Raw genomic sequence first — 23,932 nt, 5'->3', positions numbered from 1 at the left:
ATGTGTTGGCTCACCACATCACATTGCCTACGACCATACCACGTTGAGTACACCCCATCTCGTCCGATCTGGGAAGTTAAGCAACGTCGGGCCCGGTTAGTACTTGGATGGGTGACCGCCTGGGAATACCGGGTGTCGAAGGCATTTTATAAGTTTTTTAGCATATTAGAAAGTACTTTATGTAGAAGTCATTTTTTATCAAAATTTTTGAAAACTAATATATTTGATATAATTGCTAAGCGACGCAAGTCATTTATTTTATTTTAAATATACACGGTTAATGATAAATGTGTTGGCTCACCACATCACATTGCCTACGACCATACCACGTTGAGTACACCCCATCTCGTCCGATCTGGGAAGTTAAGCAACGTCGGGCCCGGTTAGTACTTGGATGGGTGACCGCCTGGGAATACCGGGTGTCGTAGGCATTTTATAAGTTTTATAACATATTAGAAAGTACTTTATGTAGAAGTCATTTTTTATCAAAATTTTTGAAAATTAATATATTTGATATAACTTCTAAGGGACGCAAGTCATTTATTTTATTTTAAATATACACGGTTAATGATAAATGTGTTGGCTCACCACATCACATTGCCTAAGACCATACCACGTTGAGTACACCCCATCTCGTCCGATCTGGGAAGTTAAGCAACGTCGGGCCCGGTTAGTACTTGGATGGGTGACCGCCTGGGAATACCGGGTGTCGTAGGCATTTTATAAGTTTTATAGCATATTAGAAAGTACTTTATGTAGAAGTCATTTTTTATCAAAATTTTTGAAAACTAATATATTTGATATAATTGCTAAGCGACGCAAGTCATTTATTTTATTTTAAATATACACGGTTAATGATAAATGTGTTGGCTCACCACATCACATTGCTTACGACCATACCACGTTGAGTACACCCCATCTCGTCCGATCTGGGAAGTTAAGCAACGTCGGGCCCGGTTAGTACTTGGATGGGTGACCGCCTGGGAATACCGGGTGTCGTAGGCATTTTATAAGTTTTATAGCATATTAGAAAGTACTTTATGTAGAAGTCATTTTTTATCAAAATTTTTGAAAATTAATATATTTGATATAACTTCTAAGGGACGCAAGTCATTTATTTTATTTTAAATATACACGGTTAATGATAAATGTGTTGGCTCACCACATCACATTGCCTACGACCATACCACGTTGAGTACACCCCATCTCGTCCGATCTGGGAAGTTAAGCAACGTCGGGCCCGGTTAGTACTTGGATGGGTGACCGCCTGGGAATACCGTGTGTCGTAGGAATTTTATAAGTTTTATAACATATTAGAAAGTACTTTATGTAGAAGTCATTTTTTATCAAAATTTTTGAAAATTAATATATTTGATATAACTTCTAAGGGACGCAAGTCATTTATTTTATTTTAAATATGCACGGTTAATGATAAATGTGTTGGCTCACCACATCACATTGCCTACGACCATACCACGTTGAGTACACCCCATCTCGTCCGATCTGGGAAGTTAAGCAACGTCGGGCCCGGTTAGTACTTGGATGGGTGACCGCCTGGGAATACCGGGTGTCGTAGGCATTTTATAAGTTTTTTAGCATATTAGAAAGTACCTTATGTATAAGTCATTTTTATAGAAATTTTTGAAAATTAATATATTTGATATAATTGCTAGGCGACGCAAGTCATTTATTTTATTTTAAATATACACGTTTAATGATAAATGTGTTGGCACATCACATTGCCTACGACCATACCACGTTGAGTACACCCCATCTCGTCCGATTTGGGAAGTTAAGCAACGTCGGGCCCGGTTAGTACTTGGATGGGTGACCGCCTGGGAATACCGGGTGTCGTAGGCATTTTATAAGTTTTTTAGCATATTAGAAAGTACCTTATGTAGAAGTCAATTTTTATCAAAATTTTTGAAAATTAATATATTTGATATAACTGCTAAGAGACGCAAGTCATTTATTTTATTTTAAATATACACGGTTAATGATAAATGTGTTGGCTCACCACATCACATTGCCTACGACCATACCACGTTGAGTACACCCCATCTCGTCCGATCTGGGAAGTTAAGCAACGTCGGGCCCGGTTAGTACTTGGATGGGTGACCGCCTGGGAATACCGGGTGTCGTAGGCATTTTATAAGTTTTTTAGCATATTAGAAAGTACTTTATGTAGAAGTCATTTTTTATCAAAATTTTTGAAAACTAATATATTTGATATAATTGCTAAGCGACGCAAGTCATTTATTTTATTTTAAATATACACGGTTAATGATAAATGTGTTGGCTCACCACATCACATTGCCTACGACCATACCACGTTGAGTACACCCCATCTCGTCCGATCTGGGAAGTTAAGCAACGTCGGGCCCGGTTAGTACTTGGATGGGTGACCGCCTGGGAATACCGTGTGACGTAGGAATTTTATAAGTTTTATAACATATTAGAAAGTACTTTATGTAGAAGTCATTTTTTATCAAAATTTTTGAAAATTAATATATTTGATATAACTTCTAAGGGACGCAAGTCATTTATTTTATTTTAAATATGCACGGTTAATGATAAATGTGTTGGCTCACCACATCACATTGCCTACGACCATACCACGTTGAGTACACCCCATCTCGTCCGATCTGGGAAGTTAAGCAACGTCGGGCCCGGTTAGTACTTGGATGGGTGACCGCCTGGGAATACCGGGTGTCGTAGGCATTTTATAAGTTTTATAGCATATTAGAAAGTACTTTATGTAGAAGTCATTTTTTATCAAAATTTTTGAAAATTAATATATTTGATATAACTTCTAAGGGACGCAAGTCATTTATTTTATTTCAAATATGCACGGTTAATGATAAATGTGTTGGCTCACCACATCACATTGCCTACGACCATACCACGTTGAGTACACCCCATCTCGTCCGATCTGGGAAGTTAAGCAACGTCGGGCCCGGTTAGTACTTGGATGGGTGACCGCCTGGGAATACCGTGTGTCGTAGGAATTTTATAAGTTTTATAACATATTAGAAAGTACTTTATGTAGAAGTCATTTTTTATCAAAATTTTTGAAAATTAATATATTTGATATAACTTCTAAGGGACGCAAGTCATTTATTTTATTTTAAATATGCACGGTTAATGATAAATGTGTTGGCTCACCACATCACATTGCCTACGACCATACCACGTTGAGTACACCCCATCTCGTCCGATCTGGGAAGTTAAGCAACGTCGGGCCCGGTTAGTACTTGGATGGGTGACCGCCTGGGAATACCGGGTGTCGTAGGCATTTTATAAGTTTTTTAGCATATTAGAAAGTACCTTATGTATAAGTCATTTTTATAGAAATTTTTGAAAATTAATATATTTGATATAATTGCTAGGCGACGCAAGTCATTTATTTTATTTTAAATATACATGTTTAATGATAAATGTGTTGGCACATCACATTGCCTACGACCATACCACGTTGAGTACACCCCATCTCGTCCGATCTGGGAAGTTAAGCAACGTCGGGCCCGGTTAGTACTTGGATGGGTGACCGCCTGGGAATACCGGGTGTCGTAGGCATTTTATAAGTTTTATAGCATATTAGAAAGTACTTTATGTAGAAGTCATTTTTTATCAAAATTTTTGAAAACTAATATATTTGATATAATTGCTAAGCGACGCAAGTCATTTATTTTATTTTAAATATACACGGTTAATGATAAATGTGTTGGCTCACCACATCACATTGCCTACGACCATACCACGTTGAGTACACCCCATCTCGTCCGATCTGGGAAGTTAAGCAACGTCGGGCCCGGTTAGTACTTGGATGGGTGACCGCCTGGGAATACCGGGTGTCGAAGGCATTTTATAAGTTTTTTAGCATATTAGAAAGTACTTTATGTAGAAGTCATTTTTTATCAAAATTTTTGAAAACTAATATATTTGATATAATTGCTAAGCGACGCAAGTCATTTATTTTATTTTAAATATACACGGTTAATGATAAATGTGTTGGCTCACCACATCACATTGCCTACGACCATACCACGTTGAGTACACCCCATCTCGTCCGATCTGGGAAGTTAAGCAACGTCGGGCCCGGTTAGTACTTGGATGGGTGACCGCCTGGGAATACCGGGTGTCGTAGGCATTTTATAAGTTTTTTAGCATATTAGAAAGTACCTTATGTATAAGTCATTTTTATAGAAATTTTTGAAAATTAATATATTTGATATAATTGCTAGGCGACGCAAGTCATTTATTTTATTTTAAATATACACGTTTAATGATAAATGTGTTGGCACATCACATTGCCTACGACCATACCACGTTGAGTACACCCCATCTCGTCCGATTTGGGAAGTTAAGCAACGTCGGGCCCGGTTAGTACTTGGATGGGTGACCGCCTGGGAATACCGGGTGTCGTAGGCATTTTATAAGTTTTTTAGCATATTAGAAAGTACCTTATGTAGAAGTCAATTTTTATCAAAATTTTTGAAAATTAATATATTTGATATAACTGCTAAGAGACGCAAGTCATTTATTTTATTTTAAATATACACGGTTAATGATAAATGTGTTGGCTCACCACATCACATTGCCTACGACCATACCACGTTGAGTACACCCCATCTCGTCCGATCTGGGAAGTTAAGCAACGTCGGGCCCGGTTAGTACTTGGATGGGTGACCGCCTGGGAATACCGGGTGTCGTAGGCATTTTATAAGTTTTTTAGCATATTAGAAAGTACTTTATGTAGAAGTCATTTTTTATCAAAATTTTTGAAAACTAATATATTTGATATAATTGCTAAGCGACGCAAGTCATTTATTTTATTTTAAATATACACGGTTAATGATAAATGTGTTGGCTCACCACATCACATTGCCTACGACCATACCACGTTGAGTACACCCCATCTCGTCCGATCTGGGAAGTTAAGCAACGTCGGGCCCGGTTAGTACTTGGATGGGTGACCGCCTGGGAATACCGTGTGACGTAGGAATTTTATAAGTTTTATAACATATTAGAAAGTACTTTATGTAGAAGTCATTTTTTATCAAAATTTTTGAAAATTAATATATTTGATATAACTTCTAAGGGACGCAAGTCATTTATTTTATTTTAAATATGCACGGTTAATGATAAATGTGTTGGCTCACCACATCACATTGCCTACGACCATACCACGTTGAGTACACCCCATCTCGTCCGATCTGGGAAGTTAAGCAACGTCGGGCCCGGTTAGTACTTGGATGGGTGACCGCCTGGGAATACCGGGTGTCGTAGGCATTTTATAAGTTTTATAGCATATTAGAAAGTACTTTATGTAGAAGTCATTTTTTATCAAAATTTTTGAAAATTAATATATTTGATATAACTTCTAAGGGACGCAAGTCATTTATTTTATTTTAAATATGCACGGTTAATGATAAATGTGTTGGCTCACCACATCACATTGCCTACGACCATACCACGTTGAGTACACCCCATCTCGTCCGATCTGGGAAGTTAAGCAACGTCGGGCCCGGTTAGTACTTGGATGGGTGACCGCCTGGGAATACCGTGTGTCGTAGGAATTTTATAAGTTTTATAACATATTAGAAAGTACTTTATGTAGAAGTCATTTTTTATCAAAATTTTTGAAAATTAATATATTTGATATAACTTCTAAGGGACGCAAGTCATTTATTTTATTTTAAATATGCACGGTTAATGATAAATGTGTTGGCTCACCACATCACATTGCCTACGACCATACCACGTTGAGTACACCCCATCTCGTCCGATCTGGGAAGTTAAGCAACGTCGGGCCCGGTTAGTACTTGGATGGGTGACCGCCTGGGAATACCGGGTGTCGTAGGCATTTTATAAGTTTTTTAGCATATTAGAAAGTACCTTATGTATAAGTCATTTTTATAGAAATTTTTGAAAATTAATATATTTGATATAATTGCTAGGCGACGCAAGTCATTTATTTTATTTTAAATATACATGTTTAATGATAAATGTGTTGGCACATCACATTGCCTACGACCATACCACGTTGAGTACACCCCATCTCGTCCGATCTGGGAAGTTAAGCAACGTCGGGCCCGGTTAGTACTTGGATGGGTGACCGCCTGGGAATACCGGGTGTCGTAGGCATTTTATAAGTTTTATAGCATATTAGAAAGTACTTTATGTAGAAGTCATTTTTTATCAAAATTTTTGAAAACTAATATATTTGATATAATTGCTAAGCGACGCAAGTCATTTATTTTATTTTAAATATACACGGTTAATGATAAATGTGTTGGCTCACCACATCACATTGCCTACGACCATACCACGTTGAGTACACCCCATCTCGTCCGATCTGGGAAGTTAAGCAACGTCGGGCCCGGTTAGTACTTGGATGGGTGACCGCCTGGGAATACCGGGTGTCGAAGGCATTTTATAAGTTTTTTAGCATATTAGAAAGTACTTTATGTAGAAGTCATTTTTTATCAAAATTTTTGAAAACTAATATATTTGATATAATTGCTAAGCGACGCAAGTCATTTATTTTATTTTAAATATACACGGTTAATGATAAATGTGTTGGCTCACCACATCACATTGCCTACGACCATACCACGTTGAGTACACCCCATCTCGTCCGATCTGGGAAGTTAAGCAACGTCGGGCCCGGTTAGTACTTGGATGGGTGACCGCCTGGGAATACCGGGTGTCGTAGGCATTTTATAAGTTTTATAACATATTAGAAAGTACTTTATGTAGAAGTCATTTTTTATCAAAATTTTTGAAAATTAATATATTTGATATAACTTCTAAGGGACGCAAGTCATTTATTTTATTTTAAATATACACGGTTAATGATAAATGTGTTGGCTCACCACATCACATTGCCTAAGACCATACCACGTTGAGTACACCCCATCTCGTCCGATCTGATAAGTTAAGCAACGTCGGGCCCGGTTAGTACTTGGATGGGTGACCGCCTGGGAATACCGGGTGTCGTAGGCATTTTATAAGTTTTATAGCATATTAGAAAGTACTTTATGTAGAAGTCATTTTTTATCAAAATTTTTGAAAACTAATATATTTGATATAATTGCTAAGCGACGCAAGTCATTTATTTTATTTTAAATATACACGGTTAATGATAAATGTGTTGGCTCACCACATCACATTGCTTACGACCATACCACGTTAAGTACACCCCATCTCGTCCGATCTGGGAAGTTAAGCAACGTCGGGCCCGGTTAGTACTTGGATGGGTGACCGCCTGGGAATACCGGGTGTCGTAGGCATTTTATAAGTTTTATAGCATATTAGAAAGTACTTTATGTAGAAGTCATTTTTTATCAAAATTTTTGAAAATTAATATATTTGATATAACTTCTAAGGGACGCAAGTCATTTATTTTATTTTAAATATACACGGTTAATGATAAATGTGTTGGCTCACCACATCACATTGCCTACGACCATACCACGTTGAGTACACCCCATCTCGTCCGATCTGGGAAGTTAAGCAACGTCGGGCCCGGTTAGTACTTGGATGGGTGACCGCCTGGGAATACCGTGTGTCGTAGGAATTTTATAAGTTTTATAACATATTAGAAAGTACTTTATGTAGAAGTCATTTTTTATCAAAATTTTTGAAAATTAATATATTTGATATAACTTCTAAGGGACGCAAGTCATTTATTTTATTTTAAATATGCACGGTTAATGATAAATGTGTTGGCTCACCACATCACATTGCCTACGACCATACCACGTTGAGTACACCCCATCTCGTCCGATCTGGGAAGTTAAGCAACGTCGGGCCCGGTTAGTACTTGGATGGGTGACCGCCTGGGAATACCGGGTGTCGTAGGCATTTTATAAGTTTTTTAGCATATTAGAAAGTACCTTATGTATAAGTCATTTTTATAGAAATTTTTGAAAATTAATATATTTGATATAATTGCTAGGCGACGCAAGTCATTTATTTTATTTTAAATATACACGTTTAATGATAAATGTGTTGGCACATCACATTGCCTACGACCATACCACGTTGAGTACACCCCATCTCGTCCGATTTGGGAAGTTAAGCAACGTCGGGCCCGGTTAGTACTTGGATGGGTGACCGCCTGGGAATACCGGGTGTCGTAGGCATTTTATAAGTTTTTTAGCATATTAGAAAGTACCTTATGTAGAAGTCAATTTTTATCAAAATTTTTGAAAATTAATATATTTGATATAACTGCTAAGAGACGCAAGTCATTTATTTTATTTTAAATATACACGGTTAATGATAAATGTGTTGGCTCACCACATCACATTGCCTACGACCATACCACGTTGAGTACACCCCATCTCGTCCGATCTGGGAAGTTAAGCAACGTCGGGCCCGGTTAGTACTTGGATGGGTGACCGCCTGGGAATACCGGGTGTCGTAGGCATTTTATAAGTTTTTTAGCATATTAGAAAGTACTTTATGTAGAAGTCATTTTTTATCAAAATTTTTGAAAACTAATATATTTGATATAATTGCTAAGCGACGCAAGTCATTTATTTTATTTTAAATATACACGGTTAATGATAAATGTGTTGGCTCACCACATCACATTGCCTACGACCATACCACGTTGAGTACACCCCATCTCGTCCGATCTGGGAAGTTAAGCAACGTCGGGCCCGGTTAGTACTTGGATGGGTGACCGCCTGGGAATACCGGGTGTCGTAGGCATTTTATAAGTTTTATAACATATTAGAAAGTACTTTATGTAGAAGTCATTTTTTATCAAAATTTTTGAAAATTAATATATTTGATATAACTTCTAAGGGACGCAAGTCATTTATTTTATTTTAAATATACACGGTTAATGATAAATGTGTTGGCTCACCACATCACATTGCCTAAGACCATACCACGTTGAGTACACCCCATCTCGTCCGATCTGATAAGTTAAGCAACGTCGGGCCCGGTTAGTACTTGGATGGGTGACCGCCTGGGAATACCGGGTGTCGTAGGCATTTTATAAGTTTTATAGCATATTAGAAAGTACTTTATGTAGAAGTCATTTTTTATCAAAATTTTTGAAAACTAATATATTTGATATAATTGCTAAGCGACGCAAGTCATTTATTTTATTTTAAATATACACGGTTAATGATAAATGTGTTGGCTCACCACATCACATTGCTTACGACCATACCACGTTAAGTACACCCCATCTCGTCCGATCTGGGAAGTTAAGCAACGTCGGGCCCGGTTAGTACTTGGATGGGTGACCGCCTGGGAATACCGGGTGTCGTAGGCATTTTATAAGTTTTATAGCATATTAGAAAGTACTTTATGTAGAAGTCATTTTTTATCAAAATTTTTGAAAATTAATATATTTGATATAACTTCTAAGGGACGCAAGTCATTTATTTTATTTTAAATATACACGGTTAATGATAAATGTGTTGGCTCACCACATCACATTGCCTACGACCATACCACGTTGAGTACACCCCATCTCGTCCGATCTGGGAAGTTAAGCAACGTCGGGCCCGGTTAGTACTTGGATGGGTGACCGCCTGGGAATACCGTGTGTCGTAGGAATTTTATAAGTTTTATAACATATTAGAAAGTACTTTATGTAGAAGTCATTTTTTATCAAAATTTTTGAAAATTAATATATTTGATATAACTTCTAAGGGACGCAAGTCATTTATTTTATTTTAAATATGCACGGTTAATGATAAATGTGTTGGCTCACCACATCACATTGCCTACGACCATACCACGTTGAGTACACCCCATCTCGTCCGATCTGGGAAGTTAAGCAACGTCGGGCCCGGTTAGTACTTGGATGGGTGACCGCCTGGGAATACCGGGTGTCGTAGGCATTTTATAAGTTTTTTAGCATATTAGAAAGTACCTTATGTATAAGTCATTTTTATAGAAATTTTTGAAAATTAATATATTTGATATAATTGCTAGGCGACGCAAGTCATTTATTTTATTTTAAATATACACGTTTAATGATAAATGTGTTGGCACATCACATTGCCTACGACCATACCACGTTGAGTACACCCCATCTCGTCCGATTTGGGAAGTTAAGCAACGTCGGGCCCGGTTAGTACTTGGATGGGTGACCGCCTGGGAATACCGGGTGTCGTAGGCATTTTATAAGTTTTTTAGCATATTAGAAAGTACCTTATGTAGAAGTCAATTTTTATCAAAATTTTTGAAAATTAATATATTTGATATAACTGCTAAGAGACGCAAGTCATTTATTTTATTTTAAATATACACGGTTAATGATAAATGTGTTGGCTCACCACATCACATTGCCTACGACCATACCACGTTGAGTACACCCCATCTCGTCCGATCTGGGAAGTTAAGCAACGTCGGGCCCGGTTAGTACTTGGATGGGTGACCGCCTGGGAATACCGGGTGTCGTAGGCATTTTATAAGTTTTTTAGCATATTAGAAAGTACTTTATGTAGAAGTCATTTTTTATCAAAATTTTTGAAAACTAATATATTTGATATAATTGCTAAGCGACGCAAGTCATTTATTTTATTTTAAATATACACGGTTAATGATAAATGTGTTGGCTCACCACATCACATTGCCTACGACCATACCACGTTGAGTACACCCCATCTCGTCCGATCTGGGAAGTTAAGCAACGTCGGGCCCGGTTAGTACTTGGATGGGTGACCGCCTGGGAATACCGTGTGACGTAGGAATTTTATAAGTTTTATAACATATTAGAAAGTACTTTATGTAGAAGTCATTTTTTATCAAAATTTTTGAAAATTAATATATTTGATATAACTTCTAAGGGACGCAAGTCATTTATTTTATTTTAAATATGCACGGTTAATGATAAATGTGTTGGCTCACCACATCACATTGCCTACGACCATACCACGTTGAGTACACCCCATCTCGTCCGATCTGGGAAGTTAAGCAACGTCGGGCCCGGTTAGTACTTGGATGGGTGACCGCCTGGGAATACCGGGTGTCGTAGGCATTTTATAAGTTTTATAGCATATTAGAAAGTACTTTATGTAGAAGTCATTTTTTATCAAAATTTTTGAAAATTAATATATTTGATATAACTTCTAAGGGACGCAAGTCATTTATTTTATTTTAAATATGCACGGTTAATGATAAATGTGTTGGCTCACCACATCACATTGCCTACGACCATACCACGTTGAGTACACCCCATCTCGTCCGATCTGGGAAGTTAAGCAACGTCGGGCCCGGTTAGTACTTGGATGGGTGACCGCCTGGGAATACCGTGTGTCGTAGGAATTTTATAAGTTTTATAACATATTAGAAAGTACTTTATGTAGAAGTCATTTTTTATCAAAATTTTTGAAAATTAATATATTTGATATAACTTCTAAGGGACGCAAGTCATTTATTTTATTTTAAATATGCACGGTTAATGATAAATGTGTTGGCTCACCACATCACATTGCCTACGACCATACAACGTTGAGTACACCCCATCTCGTCCGATCTGGGAAGTTAAGCAACGTCGGGCCCGGTTAGTACTTGGATGGGTGACCGCCTGGGAATACCGGGTGTCGTAGGCATTTTATAAGTTTTTTAGCATATTAGAAAGTACCTTATGTATAAGTCATTTTTATAGAAATTTTTGAAAATTAATATATTTGATATAATTGCTAGGCGACGCAAGTCATTTATTTTATTTTAAATATACATGTTTAATGATAAATGTGTTGGCACATCACATTGCCTACGACCATACCACGTTGAGTACACCCCATCTCGTCCGATCTGGGAAGTTAAGCAACGTCGGGCCCGGTTAGTACTTGGATGGGTGACCGCCTGGGAATACCGGGTGTCGTAGGCATTTTATAAGTTTTATAGCATATTAGAAAGTACTTTATGTAGAAGTCATTTTTTATCAAAATTTTTGAAAACTAATATATTTGATATAATTGCTAAGCGACGCAAGTCATTTATTTTATTTTAAATATACACGGTTAATGATAAATGTGTTGGCTCACCACATCACATTGCCTACGACCATACCACGTTGAGTACACCCCATCTCGTCCGATCTGGGAAGTTAAGCAACGTCGGGCCCGGTTAGTACTTGGATGGGTGACCGCCTGGGAATACCGGGTGTCGAAGGCATTTTATAAGTTTTTTAGCATATTAGAAAGTACTTTATGTAGAAGTCATTTTTTATCAAAATTTTTGAAAACTAATATATTTGATATAATTGCTAAGCGACGCAAGTCATTTATTTTATTTTAAATATACACGGTTAATGATAAATGTGTTGGCTCACCACATCACATTGCCTACGACCATACCACGTTGAGTACACCCCATCTCGTCCGATCTGGGAAGTTAAGCAACGTCGGGCCCGGTTAGTACTTGGATGGGTGACCGCCTGGGAATACCGGGTGTCGTAGGCATTTTATAAGTTTTATAACATATTAGAAAGTACTTTATGTAGAAGTCATTTTTTATCAAAATTTTTGAAAATTAATATATTTGATATAACTTCTAAGGGACGCAAGTCATTTATTTTATTTTAAATATACACGGTTAATGATAAATGTGTTGGCTCACCACATCACATTGCCTAAGACCATACCACGTTGAGTACACCCCATCTCGTCCGATCTGGGAAGTTAAGCAACGTCGGGCCCGGTTAGTACTTGGATGGGTGACCGCCTGGGAATACCGGGTGTCGTAGGCATTTTATAAGTTTTATAGCATATTAGAAAGTACTTTATGTAGAAGTCATTTTTTATCAAAATTTTTGAAAATTAATATATTTGATATAACTTCTAAGGGACGCAAGTCATTTATTTTATTTTAAATATGCACGGTTAATGATAAATGTGTTGGCTCACCACATCACATTGCCTACGACCATACCACGTTGAGTACACCCCATCTCGTCCGATCTGGGAAGTTAAGCAACGTCGGGCCCGGTTAGTACTTGGATGGGTGACCGCCTGGGAATACCGGGTGTCGTAGGCATTTTATAAGTTTTATAGCATATTAGAAAGTACTTTATGTAGAAGTCATTTTTTATCAAAATTTTTGAAAATTAATATATTTGATATAACTTCTAAGGGACGCAAGTCATTTATTTTATTTTAAATATGCACGGTTAATGATAAATGTGTTGGCTCACCACATCACATTGCCTACGACCATACCACGTTGAGTACACCCCATCTCGTCCGATCTGGGAAGTTAAGCAACGTCGGGCCCGGTTAGTACTTGGATGGGTGACCGCCTGGGAATACCGTGTGTCGTAGGAATTTTATAAGTTTTATAACATATTAGAAAGTACTTTATGTAGAAGTCATTTTTTATCAAAATTTTTGAAAATTAATATATTTGATATAACTTCTAAGGGACGCAAGTCATTTATTTTATTTTAAATATGCACGGTTAATGATAAATGTGTTGGCTCACCACATCACATTGCCTACGACCATACCACGTTGAGTACACCCCATCTCGTCCGATCTGGGAAGTTAAGCAACGTCGGGCCCGGTTAGTACTTGGATGGGTGACCGCCTGGGAATACCGGGTGTCGTAGGCATTTTATAAGTTTTTTAGCATATTAGAAAGTACCTTATGTATAAGTCATTTTTATAGAAATTTTTGAAAATTAATATATTTGATATAATTGCTAGGCGACGCAAGTCATTTATTTTATTTTAAATATACATGTTTAATGATAAATGTGTTGGCACATCACATTGCCTACGACCATACCACGTTGAGTACACCCCATCTCGTCCGATCTGGGAAGTTAAGCAACGTCGGGCCCGGTTAGTACTTGGATGGGTGACCGCCTGGGAATACCGGGTGTCGTAGGCATTTTATAAGTTTTATAGCATATTAGAAAGTACTTTATGTAGAAGTCATTTTTTATCAAAATTTTTGAAAACTAATATATTTGATATAATTGCTAAGCGACGCAAGTCATTTATTTTATTTTAAATATACACGGTTAATGATAAATGTGTTGGCTCACCACATCACATTGCCTACGACCATACCACGTTGAGTACACCCCATCTCGTCCGATCTGGGAAGTTAAGCAACGTCGGGCCCGGTTAGTACTTGGATGGGTGACCGCCTGGGAATACCGGGTGTCGAAGGCATTTTATAAGTTTTTTAGCATATTAGAAAGTACTTTATGTAGAAGTCATTTTTTATCAAAATTTTTGAAAACTAATATATTTGATATAATTGCTAAGCGACGCAAGTCATTTATTTTATTTTAAATATACACGGTTAATGATAAATGTGTTGGCTCACCACATCACATTGCCTACGACCATACCACGTTGAGTACACCCCATCTCGTCCGATCTGGGAAGTTAAGCAACGTCGGGCCCGGTTAGTACTTGGATGGGTGACCGCCTGGGAATACCGGGTGTCGTAGGCATTTTATAAGTTTTATAACATATTAGAAAGTACTTTATGTAGAAGTCATTTTTTATCAAAATTTTTGAAAATTAATATATTTGATATAACTTCTAAGGGACGCAAGTCATTTATTTTATTTTAAATATACACGGTTAATGATAAATGTGTTGGCTCACCACATCACATTGCCTAAGACCATACCACGTTGAGTACACCCCATCTCGTCCGATCTGGGAAGTTAAGCAACGTCGGGCCCGGTTAGTACTTGGATGGGTGACCGCCTGGGAATACCGGGTGTCGTAGGCATTTTATAAGTTTTATAGCATATTAGAAAGTACTTTATGTAGAAGTCATTTTTTATCAAAATTTTTGAAAACTAATATATTTGATATAATTGCTAAGCGACGCAAGTCATTTATTTTATTTTAAATATACACGGTTAATGATAAATGTGTTGGCTCACCACATCACATTGCTTACGACCATACCACGTTAAGTACACCCCATCTCGTCCGATCTGGGAAGTTAAGCAACGTCGGGCCCGGTTAGTACTTGGATGGGTGACCGCCTGGGAATACCGGGTGTCGTAGGCATTTTATAAGTTTTATAGCATATTAGAAAGTACTTTATGTAGAAGTCATTTTTTATCAAAATTTTTGAAAATTAATATATTTGATATAACTTCTAAGGGACGCAAGTCATTTATTTTATTTTAAATATACACGGTTAATGATAAATGTGTTGGCTCACCACATCACATTGCCTACGACCATACCACGTTGAGTACACCCCATCTCGTCCGATCTGGGAAGTTAAGCAACGTCGGGCCCGGTTAGTACTTGGATGGGTGACCGCCTGGGAATACCGTGTGTCGTAGGAATTTTATAAGTTTTATAACATATTAGAAAGTACTTTATGTAGAAGTCATTTTTTATCAAAATTTTTGAAAATTAATATATTTGATATAACTTCTAAGGGACGCAAGTCATTTATTTTATTTTAAATATGCACGGTTAATGATAAATGTGTTGGCTCACCACATCACATTGCCTACGACCATACCACGTTGAGTACACCCCATCTCGTCCGATCTGGGAAGTTAAGCAACGTCGGGCCCGGTTAGTACTTGGATGGGTGACCGCCTGGGAATACCGGGTGTCGTAGGCATTTTATAAGTTTTTTAGCATATTAGAAAGTACCTTATGTATAAGTCATTTTTATAGAAATTTTTGAAAATTAATATATTTGATATAATTGCTAGGCGACGCAAGTCATTTATTTTATTTTAAATATACACGTTTAATGATAAATGTGTTGGCACATCACATTGCCTACGACCATACCACGTTGAGTACACCCCATCTCGTCCGATTTGGGAAGTTAAGCAACGTCGGGCCCGGTTAGTACTTGGATGGGTGACCGCCTGGGAATACCGGGTGTCGTAGGCATTTTATAAGTTTTTTAGCATATTAGAAAGTACCTTATGTAGAAGTCAATTTTTATCAAAATTTTTGAAAATTAATATATTTGATATAACTGCTAAGAGACGCAAGTCATTTATTTTATTTTAAATATACACGGTTAATGATAAATGTGTTGGCTCACCACATCACATTGCCTACGACCATACCACGTTGAGTACACCCCATCTCGTCCGATCTGGGAAGTTAAGCAACGTCGGGCCCGGTTAGTACTTGGATGGGTGACCGCCTGGGAATACCGGGTGTCGTAGGCATTTTATAAGTTTTTTAGCATATTAGAAAGTACTTTATGTAGAAGTCATTTTTTATCAAAATTTTTGAAAACTAATATATTTGATATAATTGCTAAGCGACGCAAGTCATTTATTTTATTTTAAATATACACGGTTAATGATAAATGTGTTGGCTCACCACATCACATTGCCTACGACCATACCACGTTGAGTACACCCCATCTCGTCCGATCTGGGAAGTTAAGCAACGTCGGGCCCGGTTAGTACTTGGATGGGTGACCGCCTGGGAATACCGTGTGACGTAGGAATTTTATAAGTTTTATAACATATTAGAAAGTACTTTATGTAGAAGTCATTTTTTATCAAAATTTTTGAAAATTAATATATTTGATATAACTTCTAAGGGACGCAAGTCATTTATTTTATTTTAAATATGCACGGTTAATGATAAATGTGTTGGCTCACCACATCACATTGCCTACGACCATACCACGTTGAGTACACCCCATCTCGTCCGATCTGGGAAGTTAAGCAACGTCGGGCCCGGTTAGTACTTGGATGGGTGACCGCCTGGGAATACCGGGTGTCGTAGGCATTTTATAAGTTTTATAGCATATTAGAAAGTACTTTATGTAGAAGTCATTTTTTATCAAAATTTTTGAAAATTAATATATTTGATATAACTTCTAAGGGACGCAAGTCATTTATTTTATTTTAAATATGCACGGTTAATGATAAATGTGTTGGCTCACCACATCACATTGCCTACGACCATACCACGTTGAGTACACCCCATCTCGTCCGATCTGGGAAGTTAAGCAACGTCGGGCCCGGTTAGTACTTGGATGGGTGACCGCCTGGGAATACCGTGTGTCGTAGGAATTTTATAAGTTTTATAACATATTAGAAAGTACTTTATGTAGAAGTCATTTTTTATCAAAATTTTTGAAAATTAATATATTTGATATAACTTCTAAGGGACGCAAGTCATTTATTTTATTTTAAATATGCACGGTTAATGATAAATGTGTTGGCTCACCACATCACATTGCCTACGACCATACAACGTTGAGTACACCCCATCTCGTCCGATCTGGGAAGTTAAGCAACGTCGGGCCCGGTTAGTACTTGGATGGGTGACCGCCTGGGAATACCGGGTGTCGTAGGCATTTTATAAGTTTTTTAGCATATTAGAAAGTACCTTATGTATAAGTCATTTTTATAGAAATTTTTGAAAATTAATATATTTGATATAATTGCTAGGCGACGCAAGTCATTTATTTTATTTTAAATATACATGTTTAATGATAAATGTGTTGGCACATCACATTGCCTACGACCATACCACGTTGAGTACACCCCATCTCGTCCGATCTGGGAAGTTAAGCAACGTCGGGCCCGGTTAGTACTTGGATGGGTGACCGCCTGGGAATACCGGGTGTCGTAGGCATTTTATAAGTTTTATAGCATATTAGAAAGTACTTTATGTAGAAGTCATTTTTTATCAAAATTTTTGAAAACTAATATATTTGATATAATTGCTAAGCGACGCAAGTCATTTATTTTATTTTAAATATACACGGTTAATGATAAATGTGTTGGCTCACCACATCACATTGCCTACGACCATACCACGTTGAGTACACCCCATCTCGTCCGATCTGGGAAGTTAAGCAACGTCGGGCCCGGTTAGTACTTGGATGGGTGACCGCCTGGGAATACCGGGTGTCGAAGGCATTTTATAAGTTTTTTAGCATATTAGAAAGTACTTTATGTAGAAGTCATTTTTTATCAAAATTTTTGAAAACTAATATATTTGATATAATTGCTAAGCGACGCAAGTCATTTATTTTATTTTAAATATACACGGTTAATGATAAATGTGTTGGCTCACCACATCACATTGCCTACGACCATACCACGTTGAGTACACCCCATCTCGTCCGATCTGGGAAGTTAAGCAACGTCGGGCCCGGTTAGTACTTGGATGGGTGACCGCCTGGGAATACCGGGTGTCGTAGGCATTTTATAAGTTTTATAACATATTAGAAAGTACTTTATGTAGAAGTCATTTTTTATCAAAATTTTTGAAAATTAATATATTTGATATAACTTCTAAGGGACGCAAGTCATTTATTTTATTTTAAATATACACGGTTAATGATAAATGTGTTGGCTCACCACATCACATTGCCTAAGACCATACCACGTTGAGTACACCCCATCTCGTCCGATCTGGGAAGTTAAGCAACGTCGGGCCCGGTTAGTACTTGGATGGGTGACCGCCTGGGAATACCGGGTGTCGTAGGCATTTTATAAGTTTTATAGCATATTAGAAAGTACTTTATGTAGAAGTCATTTTTTATCAAAATTTTTGAAAATTAATATATTTGATATAACTTCTAAGGAACGCAAGTCATTTATTTTATTTTAAATATACACGGTTAATGATAAATGTGTTGGCTCACCACATCACATTGCCTACGACCATACCACGTTGAGTACACCCCATCTCGTCCGATCTGGGAAGTTAAGCAACGTCGGGCCCGGTTAGTACTTGGATGGGTGACCGCCTGGGAATACCGGGTGTCGTAGGCATTTTATAAGTGTTTTAGCATATTAGAAAGTACCTTATGTAGAAGTCATTTTTTATCAAAATTTTTGAAAATTAATATATTTGATATAACTGCTAAGAGACGCAAGTCATTTATTTTATTTTAAATATACACGGTTAATGATAAATGTGTTGGCTCACCACATCACATTGCCTACGACCATACCACGTTGAGTACACCCCATCTCGTCCGATCTGGGAAGTTAAGCAACGTCGGGCCCGGTTAGTACTTGGATGGGTGACCGCCTGGGAATACCGGGTGTCGTAGGCATTTTATAAGTTTTATAGCATATTAGAAAGTACTTTATGTAGAAGTCATTTTTTATCAAAATTTTTGAAAACTAATATATTTGATATAATTGCTAAGCGACGCAAGTCATTTATTTTATTTTAAATATACACGGTTAATGATAAATGTGTTGGCTCACCACATCACATTGCTTACGACCATACCACGTTGAGTACACCCCATCTCGTCCGATCTGGGAAGTTAAGCAACGTCGGGCCCGGTTAGTACTTGGATGGGTGACCGCCTGGGAATACCGGGTGTCGTAGGCATTTTATAAGTTTTATAGCATATTAGAAAGTACTTTATGTAGAAGTCATTTTTTATCAAAATTTTTGAAAATTAATATATTTGATATAACTTCTAAGGGACGCAAGTCATTTATTTTATTTTAAATATACACGGTTAATGATAAATGTGTTGGCTCACCACATCACATTGCCTACGACCATACCACGTTGAGTACACCCCATCTCGTCCGATCTGGGAAGTTAAGCAACGTCGGGCCCGGTTAGTACTTGGATGGGTGACCGCCTGGGAATACCGTGTGTCGTAGGAATTTTATAAGTTTTATAACATATTAGAAAGTACTTTATGTAGAAGTCATTTTTTATCAAAATTTTTGAAAATTAATATATTTGATATAACTTCTAAGGGACGCAAGTCATTTATTTTATTTTAAATATGCACGGTTAATGATAAATGTGTTGGCTCACCACATCACATTGCCTACGACCATACCACGTTGAGTACACCCCATCTCGTCCGATCTGGGAAGTTAAGCAACGTCGGGCCCGGTTAGTACTTGGATGGGTGACCGCCTGGGAATACCGGGTGTCGTAGGCATTTTATAAGTTTTTTAGCATATTAGAAAGTACCTTATGTATAAGTCATTTTTATAGAAATTTTTGAAAATTAATATATTTGATATAATTGCTAGGCGACGCAAGTCATTTATTTTATTTTAAATATACACGTTTAATGATAAATGTGTTGGCACATCACATTGCCTACGACCATACCACGTTGAGTACACCCCATCTCGTCCGATTTGGGAAGTTAAGCAACGTCGGGCCCGGTTAGTACTTGGATGGGTGACCGCCTGGGAATACCGGGTGTCGTAGGCATTTTATAAGTTTTTTAGCATATTAGAAAGTACCTTATGTAGAAGTCAATTTTTATCAAAATTTTTGAAAATTAATATATTTGATATAACTGCTAAGAGACGCAAGTCATTTATTTTATTTTAAATATACACGGTTAATGATAAATGTGTTGGCTCACCACATCACATTGCCTACGACCATACCACGTTGAGTACACCCCATCTCGTCCGATCTGGGAAGTTAAGCAACGTCGGGCCCGGTTAGTACTTGGATGGGTGACCGCCTGGGAATACCGGGTGTCGTAGGCATTTTATAAGTTTTTTAGCATATTAGAAAGTACTTTATGTAGAAGTCATTTTTTATCAAAATTTTTGAAAACTAATATATTTGATATAATTGCTAAGCGACGCAAGTCATTTATTTTATTTTAAATATACACGGTTAATGATAAATGTGTTGGCTCACCACATCACATTGCCTACGACCATACCACGTTGAGTACACCCCATCTCGTCCGATCTGGGAAGTTAAGCAACGTCGGGCCCGGTTAGTACTTGGATGGGTGACCGCCTGGGAATACCGTGTGACGTAGGAATTTTATAAGTTTTATAACATATTAGAAAGTACTTTATGTAGAAGTCATTTTTTATCAAAATTTTTGAAAATTAATATATTTGATATAACTTCTAAGGGACGCAAGTCATTTATTTTATTTTAAATATGCACGGTTAATGATAAATGTGTTGGCTCACCACATCACATTGCCTACGACCATACCACGTTGAGTACACCCCATCTCGTCCGATCTGGGAAGTTAAGCAACGTCGGGCCCGGTTAGTACTTGGATGGGTGACCGCCTGGGAATACCGGGTGTCGTAGGCATTTTATAAGTTTTATAGCATATTAGAAAGTACTTTATGTAGAAGTCATTTTTTATCAAAATTTTTGAAAATTAATATATTTGATATAACTTCTAAGGGACGCAAGTCATTTATTTTATTTTAAATATGCACGGTTAATGATAAATGTGTTGGCTCACCACATCACATTGCCTACGACCATACCACGTTGAGTACACCCCATCTCGTCCGATCTGGGAAGTTAAGCAACGTCGGGCCCGGTTAGTACTTGGATGGGTGACCGCCTGGGAATACCGTGTGTCGTAGGAATTTTATAAGTTTTATAACATATTAGAAAGTACTTTATGTAGAAGTCATTTTTTATCAAAATTTTTGAAAATTAATATATTTGATATAACTTCTAAGGGACGCAAGTCATTTATTTTATTTTAAATATGCACGGTTAATGATAAATGTGTTGGCTCACCACATCACATTGCCTACGACCATACCACGTTGAGTACACCCCATCTCGTCCGATCTGGGAAGTTAAGCAACGTCGGGCCCGGTTAGTACTTGGATGGGTGACCGCCTGGGAATACCGGGTGTCGTAGGCATTTTATAAGTTTTTTAGCATATTAGAAAGTACCTTATGTATAAGTCATTTTTATAGAAATTTTTGAAAATTAATATATTTGATATAATTGCTAGGCGACGCAAGTCATTTATTTTATTTTAAATATACATGTTTAATGATAAATGTGTTGGCACATCACATTGCCTACGACCATACCACGTTGAGTACACCCCATCTCGTCCGATCTGGGAAGTTAAGCAACGTCGGGCCCGGTTAGTACTTGGATGGGTGACCGCCTGGGAATACCGGGTGTCGTAGGCATTTTATAAGTTTTATAGCATATTAGAAAGTACTTTATGTAGAAGTCATTTTTTATCAAAATTTTTGAAAACTAATATATTTGATATAATTGCTAAGCGACGCAAGTCATTTATTTTATTTTAAATATACACGGTTAATGATAAATGTGTTGGCTCACCACATCACATTGCCTACGACCATACCACGTTGAGTACACCCCATCTCGTCCGATCTGGGAAGTTAAGCAACGTCGGGCCCGGTTAGTACTTGGATGGGTGACCGCCTGGGAATACCGGGTGTCGTAGGCATTTTATAAGTTTTTTAGCATATTAGAAAGTACCTTATGTATAAGTCATTTTTATAGAAATTTTTGAAAATTAATATATTTGATATAATTGCTAGGCGACGCAAGTCATTTATTTTATTTTAAATATACACGTTTAATGATAAATGTGTTGGCACATCACATTGCCTACGACCATACCACGTTGAGTACACCCCATCTCGTCCGATTTGGGAAGTTAAGCAACGTCGGGCCCGGTTAGTACTTGGATGGGTGACCGCCTGGGAATACCGGGTGTCGTAGGCATTTTATAAGTTTTTTAGCATATTAGAAAGTACCTTATGTAGAAGTCAATTTTTATCAAAATTTTTGAAAATTAATATATTTGATATAACTGCTAAGAGACGCAAGTCATTTATTTTATTTTAAATATACACGGTTAATGATAAATGTGTTGGCTCACCACATCACATTGCCTACGACCATACCACGTTGAGTACACCCCATCTCGTCCGATCTGGGAAGTTAAGCAACGTCGGGCCCGGTTAGTACTTGGATGGGTGACCGCCTGGGAATACCGGGTGTCGTAGGCATTTTATAAGTTTTTTAGCATATTAGAAAGTACTTTATGTAGAAGTCATTTTTTATCAAAATTTTTGAAAACTAATATATTTGATATAATTGCTAAGCGACGCAAGTCATTTATTTTATTTTAAATATACACGGTTAATGATAAATGTGTTGGCTCACCACATCACATTGCCTACGACCATACCACGTTGAGTACACCCCATCTCGTCCGATCTGGGAAGTTAAGCAACGTCGGGCCCGGTTAGTACTTGGATGGGTGACCGCCTGGGAATACCGTGTGACGTAGGAATTTTATAAGTTTTATAACATATTAGAAAGTACTTTATGTAGAAGTCATTTTTTATCAAAATTTTTGAAAATTAATATATTTGATATAACTTCTAAGGGACGCAAGTCATTTATTTTATTTTAAATATGCACGGTTAATGATAAATGTGTTGGCTCACCACATCACATTGCCTACGACCATACCACGTTGAGTACACCCCATCTCGTCCGATCTGGGAAGTTAAGCAACGTCGGGCCCGGTTAGTACTTGGATGGGTGACCGCCTGGGAATACCGGGTGTCGTAGGCATTTTATAAGTTTTATAGCATATTAGAAAGTACTTTATGTAGAAGTCATTTTTTATCAAAATTTTTGAAAATTAATATATTTGATATAACTTCTAAGGGACGCAAGTCATTTATTTTATTTTAAATATGCACGGTTAATGATAAATGTGTTGGCTCACCACATCACATTGCCTACGACCATACCACGTTGAGTACACCCCATCTCGTCCGATCTGGGAAGTTAAGCAACGTCGGGCCCGGTTAGTACTTGGATGGGTGACCGCCTGGGAATACCGTGTGTCGTAGGAATTTTATAAGTTTTATAACATATTAGAAAGTACTTTATGTAGAAGTCATTTTTTATCAAAATTTTTGAAAATTAATATATTTGATATAACTTCTAAGGGACGCAAGTCATTTATTTTATTTTAAATATGCACGGTTAATGATAAATGTGTTGGCTCACCACATCACATTGCCTACGACCATACCACGTTGAGTACACCCCATCTCGTCCGATCTGGGAAGTTAAGCAACGTCGGGCCCGGTTAGTACTTGGATGGGTGACCGCCTGGGAATACCGGGTGTCGTAGGCATTTTATAAGTTTTTTAGCATATTAGAAAGTACCTTATGTATAAGT

At 37.5% G+C, this 23,932-nt stretch overlaps 84 non-coding genes across 84 annotated transcripts; all 84 read left to right on the top strand.

Moving 5' to 3' along the window:
• Positions 1–25: 25 nt before the first annotated feature.
• Positions 26–144, top strand: LOC145756626 (5S ribosomal RNA). Its single transcript, XR_014284735.1, has one exon. It is a non-coding gene; the product is annotated as a 5S ribosomal RNA (ribosomal RNA).
• A 168-nt stretch (positions 145–312) lies between these two features.
• LOC145758474 (5S ribosomal RNA) lies at positions 313–431 on the top strand. The gene has a single exon (XR_014286433.1). It is a non-coding gene; the product is annotated as a 5S ribosomal RNA (ribosomal RNA).
• A 168-nt stretch (positions 432–599) lies between these two features.
• Positions 600–718, top strand: LOC145756766 (5S ribosomal RNA). Its single transcript, XR_014284867.1, has one exon. It is a non-coding gene; the product is annotated as a 5S ribosomal RNA (ribosomal RNA).
• Positions 719–886: 168 nt separating this feature from the next.
• Positions 887–1,005, top strand: LOC145756336 (5S ribosomal RNA). The gene has a single exon (XR_014284462.1). It is a non-coding gene; the product is annotated as a 5S ribosomal RNA (ribosomal RNA).
• Positions 1,006–1,173: 168 nt separating this feature from the next.
• Positions 1,174–1,292, top strand: LOC145757027 (5S ribosomal RNA). The gene has a single exon (XR_014285115.1). It is a non-coding gene; the product is annotated as a 5S ribosomal RNA (ribosomal RNA).
• Positions 1,293–1,460: 168 nt separating this feature from the next.
• On the top strand, positions 1,461–1,579 carry LOC145758473 (5S ribosomal RNA). The gene has a single exon (XR_014286432.1). It is a non-coding gene; the product is annotated as a 5S ribosomal RNA (ribosomal RNA).
• A 162-nt stretch (positions 1,580–1,741) lies between these two features.
• On the top strand, positions 1,742–1,860 carry LOC145756473 (5S ribosomal RNA). The gene has a single exon (XR_014284591.1). It is a non-coding gene; the product is annotated as a 5S ribosomal RNA (ribosomal RNA).
• A 168-nt stretch (positions 1,861–2,028) lies between these two features.
• Positions 2,029–2,147, top strand: LOC145758472 (5S ribosomal RNA). Its single transcript, XR_014286431.1, has one exon. It is a non-coding gene; the product is annotated as a 5S ribosomal RNA (ribosomal RNA).
• Positions 2,148–2,315: 168 nt separating this feature from the next.
• Positions 2,316–2,434, top strand: LOC145757150 (5S ribosomal RNA). Its single transcript, XR_014285230.1, has one exon. It is a non-coding gene; the product is annotated as a 5S ribosomal RNA (ribosomal RNA).
• A 168-nt stretch (positions 2,435–2,602) lies between these two features.
• On the top strand, positions 2,603–2,721 carry LOC145758470 (5S ribosomal RNA). Its single transcript, XR_014286429.1, has one exon. It is a non-coding gene; the product is annotated as a 5S ribosomal RNA (ribosomal RNA).
• Positions 2,722–2,889: 168 nt separating this feature from the next.
• Positions 2,890–3,008, top strand: LOC145757026 (5S ribosomal RNA). The gene has a single exon (XR_014285114.1). It is a non-coding gene; the product is annotated as a 5S ribosomal RNA (ribosomal RNA).
• A 168-nt stretch (positions 3,009–3,176) lies between these two features.
• On the top strand, positions 3,177–3,295 carry LOC145758469 (5S ribosomal RNA). The gene has a single exon (XR_014286428.1). It is a non-coding gene; the product is annotated as a 5S ribosomal RNA (ribosomal RNA).
• A 162-nt stretch (positions 3,296–3,457) lies between these two features.
• Positions 3,458–3,576, top strand: LOC145758467 (5S ribosomal RNA). Its single transcript, XR_014286427.1, has one exon. It is a non-coding gene; the product is annotated as a 5S ribosomal RNA (ribosomal RNA).
• Positions 3,577–3,744: 168 nt separating this feature from the next.
• LOC145756625 (5S ribosomal RNA) lies at positions 3,745–3,863 on the top strand. Its single transcript, XR_014284734.1, has one exon. It is a non-coding gene; the product is annotated as a 5S ribosomal RNA (ribosomal RNA).
• A 168-nt stretch (positions 3,864–4,031) lies between these two features.
• LOC145758466 (5S ribosomal RNA) lies at positions 4,032–4,150 on the top strand. Its single transcript, XR_014286426.1, has one exon. It is a non-coding gene; the product is annotated as a 5S ribosomal RNA (ribosomal RNA).
• A 162-nt stretch (positions 4,151–4,312) lies between these two features.
• Positions 4,313–4,431, top strand: LOC145756472 (5S ribosomal RNA). The gene has a single exon (XR_014284590.1). It is a non-coding gene; the product is annotated as a 5S ribosomal RNA (ribosomal RNA).
• A 168-nt stretch (positions 4,432–4,599) lies between these two features.
• On the top strand, positions 4,600–4,718 carry LOC145758465 (5S ribosomal RNA). Its single transcript, XR_014286425.1, has one exon. It is a non-coding gene; the product is annotated as a 5S ribosomal RNA (ribosomal RNA).
• A 168-nt stretch (positions 4,719–4,886) lies between these two features.
• On the top strand, positions 4,887–5,005 carry LOC145757149 (5S ribosomal RNA). The gene has a single exon (XR_014285229.1). It is a non-coding gene; the product is annotated as a 5S ribosomal RNA (ribosomal RNA).
• Positions 5,006–5,173: 168 nt separating this feature from the next.
• LOC145758464 (5S ribosomal RNA) lies at positions 5,174–5,292 on the top strand. Its single transcript, XR_014286424.1, has one exon. It is a non-coding gene; the product is annotated as a 5S ribosomal RNA (ribosomal RNA).
• A 168-nt stretch (positions 5,293–5,460) lies between these two features.
• Positions 5,461–5,579, top strand: LOC145757025 (5S ribosomal RNA). The gene has a single exon (XR_014285113.1). It is a non-coding gene; the product is annotated as a 5S ribosomal RNA (ribosomal RNA).
• Positions 5,580–5,747: 168 nt separating this feature from the next.
• Positions 5,748–5,866, top strand: LOC145758463 (5S ribosomal RNA). Its single transcript, XR_014286423.1, has one exon. It is a non-coding gene; the product is annotated as a 5S ribosomal RNA (ribosomal RNA).
• Positions 5,867–6,028: 162 nt separating this feature from the next.
• On the top strand, positions 6,029–6,147 carry LOC145758462 (5S ribosomal RNA). Its single transcript, XR_014286422.1, has one exon. It is a non-coding gene; the product is annotated as a 5S ribosomal RNA (ribosomal RNA).
• A 168-nt stretch (positions 6,148–6,315) lies between these two features.
• On the top strand, positions 6,316–6,434 carry LOC145756624 (5S ribosomal RNA). The gene has a single exon (XR_014284733.1). It is a non-coding gene; the product is annotated as a 5S ribosomal RNA (ribosomal RNA).
• A 168-nt stretch (positions 6,435–6,602) lies between these two features.
• On the top strand, positions 6,603–6,721 carry LOC145758461 (5S ribosomal RNA). The gene has a single exon (XR_014286421.1). It is a non-coding gene; the product is annotated as a 5S ribosomal RNA (ribosomal RNA).
• Positions 6,722–6,889: 168 nt separating this feature from the next.
• On the top strand, positions 6,890–7,008 carry LOC145757174 (5S ribosomal RNA). Its single transcript, XR_014285253.1, has one exon. It is a non-coding gene; the product is annotated as a 5S ribosomal RNA (ribosomal RNA).
• Positions 7,009–7,176: 168 nt separating this feature from the next.
• Positions 7,177–7,295, top strand: LOC145756714 (5S ribosomal RNA). The gene has a single exon (XR_014284819.1). It is a non-coding gene; the product is annotated as a 5S ribosomal RNA (ribosomal RNA).
• A 168-nt stretch (positions 7,296–7,463) lies between these two features.
• Positions 7,464–7,582, top strand: LOC145757024 (5S ribosomal RNA). The gene has a single exon (XR_014285112.1). It is a non-coding gene; the product is annotated as a 5S ribosomal RNA (ribosomal RNA).
• Positions 7,583–7,750: 168 nt separating this feature from the next.
• On the top strand, positions 7,751–7,869 carry LOC145758460 (5S ribosomal RNA). The gene has a single exon (XR_014286420.1). It is a non-coding gene; the product is annotated as a 5S ribosomal RNA (ribosomal RNA).
• Positions 7,870–8,031: 162 nt separating this feature from the next.
• On the top strand, positions 8,032–8,150 carry LOC145756471 (5S ribosomal RNA). Its single transcript, XR_014284589.1, has one exon. It is a non-coding gene; the product is annotated as a 5S ribosomal RNA (ribosomal RNA).
• Positions 8,151–8,318: 168 nt separating this feature from the next.
• Positions 8,319–8,437, top strand: LOC145758458 (5S ribosomal RNA). The gene has a single exon (XR_014286418.1). It is a non-coding gene; the product is annotated as a 5S ribosomal RNA (ribosomal RNA).
• Positions 8,438–8,605: 168 nt separating this feature from the next.
• Positions 8,606–8,724, top strand: LOC145758457 (5S ribosomal RNA). The gene has a single exon (XR_014286417.1). It is a non-coding gene; the product is annotated as a 5S ribosomal RNA (ribosomal RNA).
• Positions 8,725–8,892: 168 nt separating this feature from the next.
• On the top strand, positions 8,893–9,011 carry LOC145757173 (5S ribosomal RNA). Its single transcript, XR_014285252.1, has one exon. It is a non-coding gene; the product is annotated as a 5S ribosomal RNA (ribosomal RNA).
• A 168-nt stretch (positions 9,012–9,179) lies between these two features.
• LOC145756713 (5S ribosomal RNA) lies at positions 9,180–9,298 on the top strand. Its single transcript, XR_014284818.1, has one exon. It is a non-coding gene; the product is annotated as a 5S ribosomal RNA (ribosomal RNA).
• A 168-nt stretch (positions 9,299–9,466) lies between these two features.
• LOC145757022 (5S ribosomal RNA) lies at positions 9,467–9,585 on the top strand. The gene has a single exon (XR_014285110.1). It is a non-coding gene; the product is annotated as a 5S ribosomal RNA (ribosomal RNA).
• Positions 9,586–9,753: 168 nt separating this feature from the next.
• LOC145758456 (5S ribosomal RNA) lies at positions 9,754–9,872 on the top strand. The gene has a single exon (XR_014286416.1). It is a non-coding gene; the product is annotated as a 5S ribosomal RNA (ribosomal RNA).
• Positions 9,873–10,034: 162 nt separating this feature from the next.
• Positions 10,035–10,153, top strand: LOC145756470 (5S ribosomal RNA). The gene has a single exon (XR_014284588.1). It is a non-coding gene; the product is annotated as a 5S ribosomal RNA (ribosomal RNA).
• A 168-nt stretch (positions 10,154–10,321) lies between these two features.
• LOC145758455 (5S ribosomal RNA) lies at positions 10,322–10,440 on the top strand. The gene has a single exon (XR_014286415.1). It is a non-coding gene; the product is annotated as a 5S ribosomal RNA (ribosomal RNA).
• A 168-nt stretch (positions 10,441–10,608) lies between these two features.
• On the top strand, positions 10,609–10,727 carry LOC145757148 (5S ribosomal RNA). The gene has a single exon (XR_014285228.1). It is a non-coding gene; the product is annotated as a 5S ribosomal RNA (ribosomal RNA).
• Positions 10,728–10,895: 168 nt separating this feature from the next.
• Positions 10,896–11,014, top strand: LOC145758454 (5S ribosomal RNA). Its single transcript, XR_014286414.1, has one exon. It is a non-coding gene; the product is annotated as a 5S ribosomal RNA (ribosomal RNA).
• Positions 11,015–11,182: 168 nt separating this feature from the next.
• Positions 11,183–11,301, top strand: LOC145757021 (5S ribosomal RNA). The gene has a single exon (XR_014285109.1). It is a non-coding gene; the product is annotated as a 5S ribosomal RNA (ribosomal RNA).
• Positions 11,302–11,469: 168 nt separating this feature from the next.
• On the top strand, positions 11,470–11,588 carry LOC145756825 (5S ribosomal RNA). Its single transcript, XR_014284923.1, has one exon. It is a non-coding gene; the product is annotated as a 5S ribosomal RNA (ribosomal RNA).
• Positions 11,589–11,750: 162 nt separating this feature from the next.
• LOC145758453 (5S ribosomal RNA) lies at positions 11,751–11,869 on the top strand. The gene has a single exon (XR_014286413.1). It is a non-coding gene; the product is annotated as a 5S ribosomal RNA (ribosomal RNA).
• A 168-nt stretch (positions 11,870–12,037) lies between these two features.
• Positions 12,038–12,156, top strand: LOC145756623 (5S ribosomal RNA). The gene has a single exon (XR_014284732.1). It is a non-coding gene; the product is annotated as a 5S ribosomal RNA (ribosomal RNA).
• Positions 12,157–12,324: 168 nt separating this feature from the next.
• Positions 12,325–12,443, top strand: LOC145758451 (5S ribosomal RNA). The gene has a single exon (XR_014286412.1). It is a non-coding gene; the product is annotated as a 5S ribosomal RNA (ribosomal RNA).
• Positions 12,444–12,611: 168 nt separating this feature from the next.
• LOC145756764 (5S ribosomal RNA) lies at positions 12,612–12,730 on the top strand. The gene has a single exon (XR_014284866.1). It is a non-coding gene; the product is annotated as a 5S ribosomal RNA (ribosomal RNA).
• Positions 12,731–12,898: 168 nt separating this feature from the next.
• Positions 12,899–13,017, top strand: LOC145758450 (5S ribosomal RNA). The gene has a single exon (XR_014286411.1). It is a non-coding gene; the product is annotated as a 5S ribosomal RNA (ribosomal RNA).
• A 168-nt stretch (positions 13,018–13,185) lies between these two features.
• LOC145757019 (5S ribosomal RNA) lies at positions 13,186–13,304 on the top strand. Its single transcript, XR_014285108.1, has one exon. It is a non-coding gene; the product is annotated as a 5S ribosomal RNA (ribosomal RNA).
• Positions 13,305–13,472: 168 nt separating this feature from the next.
• LOC145758449 (5S ribosomal RNA) lies at positions 13,473–13,591 on the top strand. Its single transcript, XR_014286410.1, has one exon. It is a non-coding gene; the product is annotated as a 5S ribosomal RNA (ribosomal RNA).
• Positions 13,592–13,753: 162 nt separating this feature from the next.
• On the top strand, positions 13,754–13,872 carry LOC145758448 (5S ribosomal RNA). Its single transcript, XR_014286409.1, has one exon. It is a non-coding gene; the product is annotated as a 5S ribosomal RNA (ribosomal RNA).
• Positions 13,873–14,040: 168 nt separating this feature from the next.
• Positions 14,041–14,159, top strand: LOC145756620 (5S ribosomal RNA). Its single transcript, XR_014284730.1, has one exon. It is a non-coding gene; the product is annotated as a 5S ribosomal RNA (ribosomal RNA).
• A 168-nt stretch (positions 14,160–14,327) lies between these two features.
• On the top strand, positions 14,328–14,446 carry LOC145758446 (5S ribosomal RNA). Its single transcript, XR_014286407.1, has one exon. It is a non-coding gene; the product is annotated as a 5S ribosomal RNA (ribosomal RNA).
• A 168-nt stretch (positions 14,447–14,614) lies between these two features.
• LOC145756762 (5S ribosomal RNA) lies at positions 14,615–14,733 on the top strand. Its single transcript, XR_014284864.1, has one exon. It is a non-coding gene; the product is annotated as a 5S ribosomal RNA (ribosomal RNA).
• Positions 14,734–14,901: 168 nt separating this feature from the next.
• Positions 14,902–15,020, top strand: LOC145756712 (5S ribosomal RNA). Its single transcript, XR_014284817.1, has one exon. It is a non-coding gene; the product is annotated as a 5S ribosomal RNA (ribosomal RNA).
• Positions 15,021–15,188: 168 nt separating this feature from the next.
• LOC145757018 (5S ribosomal RNA) lies at positions 15,189–15,307 on the top strand. The gene has a single exon (XR_014285107.1). It is a non-coding gene; the product is annotated as a 5S ribosomal RNA (ribosomal RNA).
• A 168-nt stretch (positions 15,308–15,475) lies between these two features.
• On the top strand, positions 15,476–15,594 carry LOC145758445 (5S ribosomal RNA). The gene has a single exon (XR_014286406.1). It is a non-coding gene; the product is annotated as a 5S ribosomal RNA (ribosomal RNA).
• Positions 15,595–15,756: 162 nt separating this feature from the next.
• Positions 15,757–15,875, top strand: LOC145756468 (5S ribosomal RNA). Its single transcript, XR_014284586.1, has one exon. It is a non-coding gene; the product is annotated as a 5S ribosomal RNA (ribosomal RNA).
• Positions 15,876–16,043: 168 nt separating this feature from the next.
• Positions 16,044–16,162, top strand: LOC145758444 (5S ribosomal RNA). Its single transcript, XR_014286405.1, has one exon. It is a non-coding gene; the product is annotated as a 5S ribosomal RNA (ribosomal RNA).
• A 168-nt stretch (positions 16,163–16,330) lies between these two features.
• Positions 16,331–16,449, top strand: LOC145757147 (5S ribosomal RNA). Its single transcript, XR_014285227.1, has one exon. It is a non-coding gene; the product is annotated as a 5S ribosomal RNA (ribosomal RNA).
• Positions 16,450–16,617: 168 nt separating this feature from the next.
• Positions 16,618–16,736, top strand: LOC145758443 (5S ribosomal RNA). Its single transcript, XR_014286404.1, has one exon. It is a non-coding gene; the product is annotated as a 5S ribosomal RNA (ribosomal RNA).
• A 168-nt stretch (positions 16,737–16,904) lies between these two features.
• LOC145757017 (5S ribosomal RNA) lies at positions 16,905–17,023 on the top strand. Its single transcript, XR_014285106.1, has one exon. It is a non-coding gene; the product is annotated as a 5S ribosomal RNA (ribosomal RNA).
• A 168-nt stretch (positions 17,024–17,191) lies between these two features.
• Positions 17,192–17,310, top strand: LOC145756824 (5S ribosomal RNA). Its single transcript, XR_014284921.1, has one exon. It is a non-coding gene; the product is annotated as a 5S ribosomal RNA (ribosomal RNA).
• Positions 17,311–17,472: 162 nt separating this feature from the next.
• LOC145758442 (5S ribosomal RNA) lies at positions 17,473–17,591 on the top strand. Its single transcript, XR_014286403.1, has one exon. It is a non-coding gene; the product is annotated as a 5S ribosomal RNA (ribosomal RNA).
• A 168-nt stretch (positions 17,592–17,759) lies between these two features.
• Positions 17,760–17,878, top strand: LOC145756619 (5S ribosomal RNA). Its single transcript, XR_014284729.1, has one exon. It is a non-coding gene; the product is annotated as a 5S ribosomal RNA (ribosomal RNA).
• Positions 17,879–18,046: 168 nt separating this feature from the next.
• On the top strand, positions 18,047–18,165 carry LOC145758441 (5S ribosomal RNA). Its single transcript, XR_014286402.1, has one exon. It is a non-coding gene; the product is annotated as a 5S ribosomal RNA (ribosomal RNA).
• A 168-nt stretch (positions 18,166–18,333) lies between these two features.
• LOC145756761 (5S ribosomal RNA) lies at positions 18,334–18,452 on the top strand. The gene has a single exon (XR_014284863.1). It is a non-coding gene; the product is annotated as a 5S ribosomal RNA (ribosomal RNA).
• Positions 18,453–18,620: 168 nt separating this feature from the next.
• Positions 18,621–18,739, top strand: LOC145758440 (5S ribosomal RNA). The gene has a single exon (XR_014286401.1). It is a non-coding gene; the product is annotated as a 5S ribosomal RNA (ribosomal RNA).
• Positions 18,740–18,907: 168 nt separating this feature from the next.
• Positions 18,908–19,026, top strand: LOC145758439 (5S ribosomal RNA). Its single transcript, XR_014286400.1, has one exon. It is a non-coding gene; the product is annotated as a 5S ribosomal RNA (ribosomal RNA).
• Positions 19,027–19,194: 168 nt separating this feature from the next.
• Positions 19,195–19,313, top strand: LOC145756335 (5S ribosomal RNA). The gene has a single exon (XR_014284461.1). It is a non-coding gene; the product is annotated as a 5S ribosomal RNA (ribosomal RNA).
• A 168-nt stretch (positions 19,314–19,481) lies between these two features.
• On the top strand, positions 19,482–19,600 carry LOC145757016 (5S ribosomal RNA). Its single transcript, XR_014285105.1, has one exon. It is a non-coding gene; the product is annotated as a 5S ribosomal RNA (ribosomal RNA).
• Positions 19,601–19,768: 168 nt separating this feature from the next.
• On the top strand, positions 19,769–19,887 carry LOC145758438 (5S ribosomal RNA). The gene has a single exon (XR_014286399.1). It is a non-coding gene; the product is annotated as a 5S ribosomal RNA (ribosomal RNA).
• A 162-nt stretch (positions 19,888–20,049) lies between these two features.
• On the top strand, positions 20,050–20,168 carry LOC145756467 (5S ribosomal RNA). The gene has a single exon (XR_014284585.1). It is a non-coding gene; the product is annotated as a 5S ribosomal RNA (ribosomal RNA).
• A 168-nt stretch (positions 20,169–20,336) lies between these two features.
• Positions 20,337–20,455, top strand: LOC145758437 (5S ribosomal RNA). The gene has a single exon (XR_014286398.1). It is a non-coding gene; the product is annotated as a 5S ribosomal RNA (ribosomal RNA).
• A 168-nt stretch (positions 20,456–20,623) lies between these two features.
• LOC145757146 (5S ribosomal RNA) lies at positions 20,624–20,742 on the top strand. Its single transcript, XR_014285226.1, has one exon. It is a non-coding gene; the product is annotated as a 5S ribosomal RNA (ribosomal RNA).
• A 168-nt stretch (positions 20,743–20,910) lies between these two features.
• Positions 20,911–21,029, top strand: LOC145758434 (5S ribosomal RNA). Its single transcript, XR_014286396.1, has one exon. It is a non-coding gene; the product is annotated as a 5S ribosomal RNA (ribosomal RNA).
• A 168-nt stretch (positions 21,030–21,197) lies between these two features.
• LOC145757015 (5S ribosomal RNA) lies at positions 21,198–21,316 on the top strand. Its single transcript, XR_014285104.1, has one exon. It is a non-coding gene; the product is annotated as a 5S ribosomal RNA (ribosomal RNA).
• A 168-nt stretch (positions 21,317–21,484) lies between these two features.
• LOC145758433 (5S ribosomal RNA) lies at positions 21,485–21,603 on the top strand. Its single transcript, XR_014286395.1, has one exon. It is a non-coding gene; the product is annotated as a 5S ribosomal RNA (ribosomal RNA).
• Positions 21,604–21,765: 162 nt separating this feature from the next.
• On the top strand, positions 21,766–21,884 carry LOC145758432 (5S ribosomal RNA). Its single transcript, XR_014286394.1, has one exon. It is a non-coding gene; the product is annotated as a 5S ribosomal RNA (ribosomal RNA).
• A 168-nt stretch (positions 21,885–22,052) lies between these two features.
• On the top strand, positions 22,053–22,171 carry LOC145758431 (5S ribosomal RNA). The gene has a single exon (XR_014286393.1). It is a non-coding gene; the product is annotated as a 5S ribosomal RNA (ribosomal RNA).
• A 162-nt stretch (positions 22,172–22,333) lies between these two features.
• Positions 22,334–22,452, top strand: LOC145756466 (5S ribosomal RNA). Its single transcript, XR_014284584.1, has one exon. It is a non-coding gene; the product is annotated as a 5S ribosomal RNA (ribosomal RNA).
• A 168-nt stretch (positions 22,453–22,620) lies between these two features.
• On the top strand, positions 22,621–22,739 carry LOC145758430 (5S ribosomal RNA). Its single transcript, XR_014286392.1, has one exon. It is a non-coding gene; the product is annotated as a 5S ribosomal RNA (ribosomal RNA).
• Positions 22,740–22,907: 168 nt separating this feature from the next.
• On the top strand, positions 22,908–23,026 carry LOC145757145 (5S ribosomal RNA). Its single transcript, XR_014285225.1, has one exon. It is a non-coding gene; the product is annotated as a 5S ribosomal RNA (ribosomal RNA).
• Positions 23,027–23,194: 168 nt separating this feature from the next.
• Positions 23,195–23,313, top strand: LOC145758429 (5S ribosomal RNA). The gene has a single exon (XR_014286391.1). It is a non-coding gene; the product is annotated as a 5S ribosomal RNA (ribosomal RNA).
• Positions 23,314–23,481: 168 nt separating this feature from the next.
• On the top strand, positions 23,482–23,600 carry LOC145757014 (5S ribosomal RNA). The gene has a single exon (XR_014285103.1). It is a non-coding gene; the product is annotated as a 5S ribosomal RNA (ribosomal RNA).
• Positions 23,601–23,768: 168 nt separating this feature from the next.
• Positions 23,769–23,887, top strand: LOC145758428 (5S ribosomal RNA). Its single transcript, XR_014286390.1, has one exon. It is a non-coding gene; the product is annotated as a 5S ribosomal RNA (ribosomal RNA).
• The last annotated feature ends 45 nt before the right edge of the window (positions 23,888–23,932 follow it).

The sequence above is a fragment of the Corella eumyota genome, chromosome 6, assembly GCF_963082875.1.
Source record: "Corella eumyota chromosome 6, kaCorEumy4.1, whole genome shotgun sequence".
Lineage (NCBI taxonomy): Eukaryota > Metazoa > Chordata > Ascidiacea > Phlebobranchia > Corellidae > Corella > Corella eumyota.
This window is presented reverse-complemented; position numbering and strand designations above follow the sequence as displayed.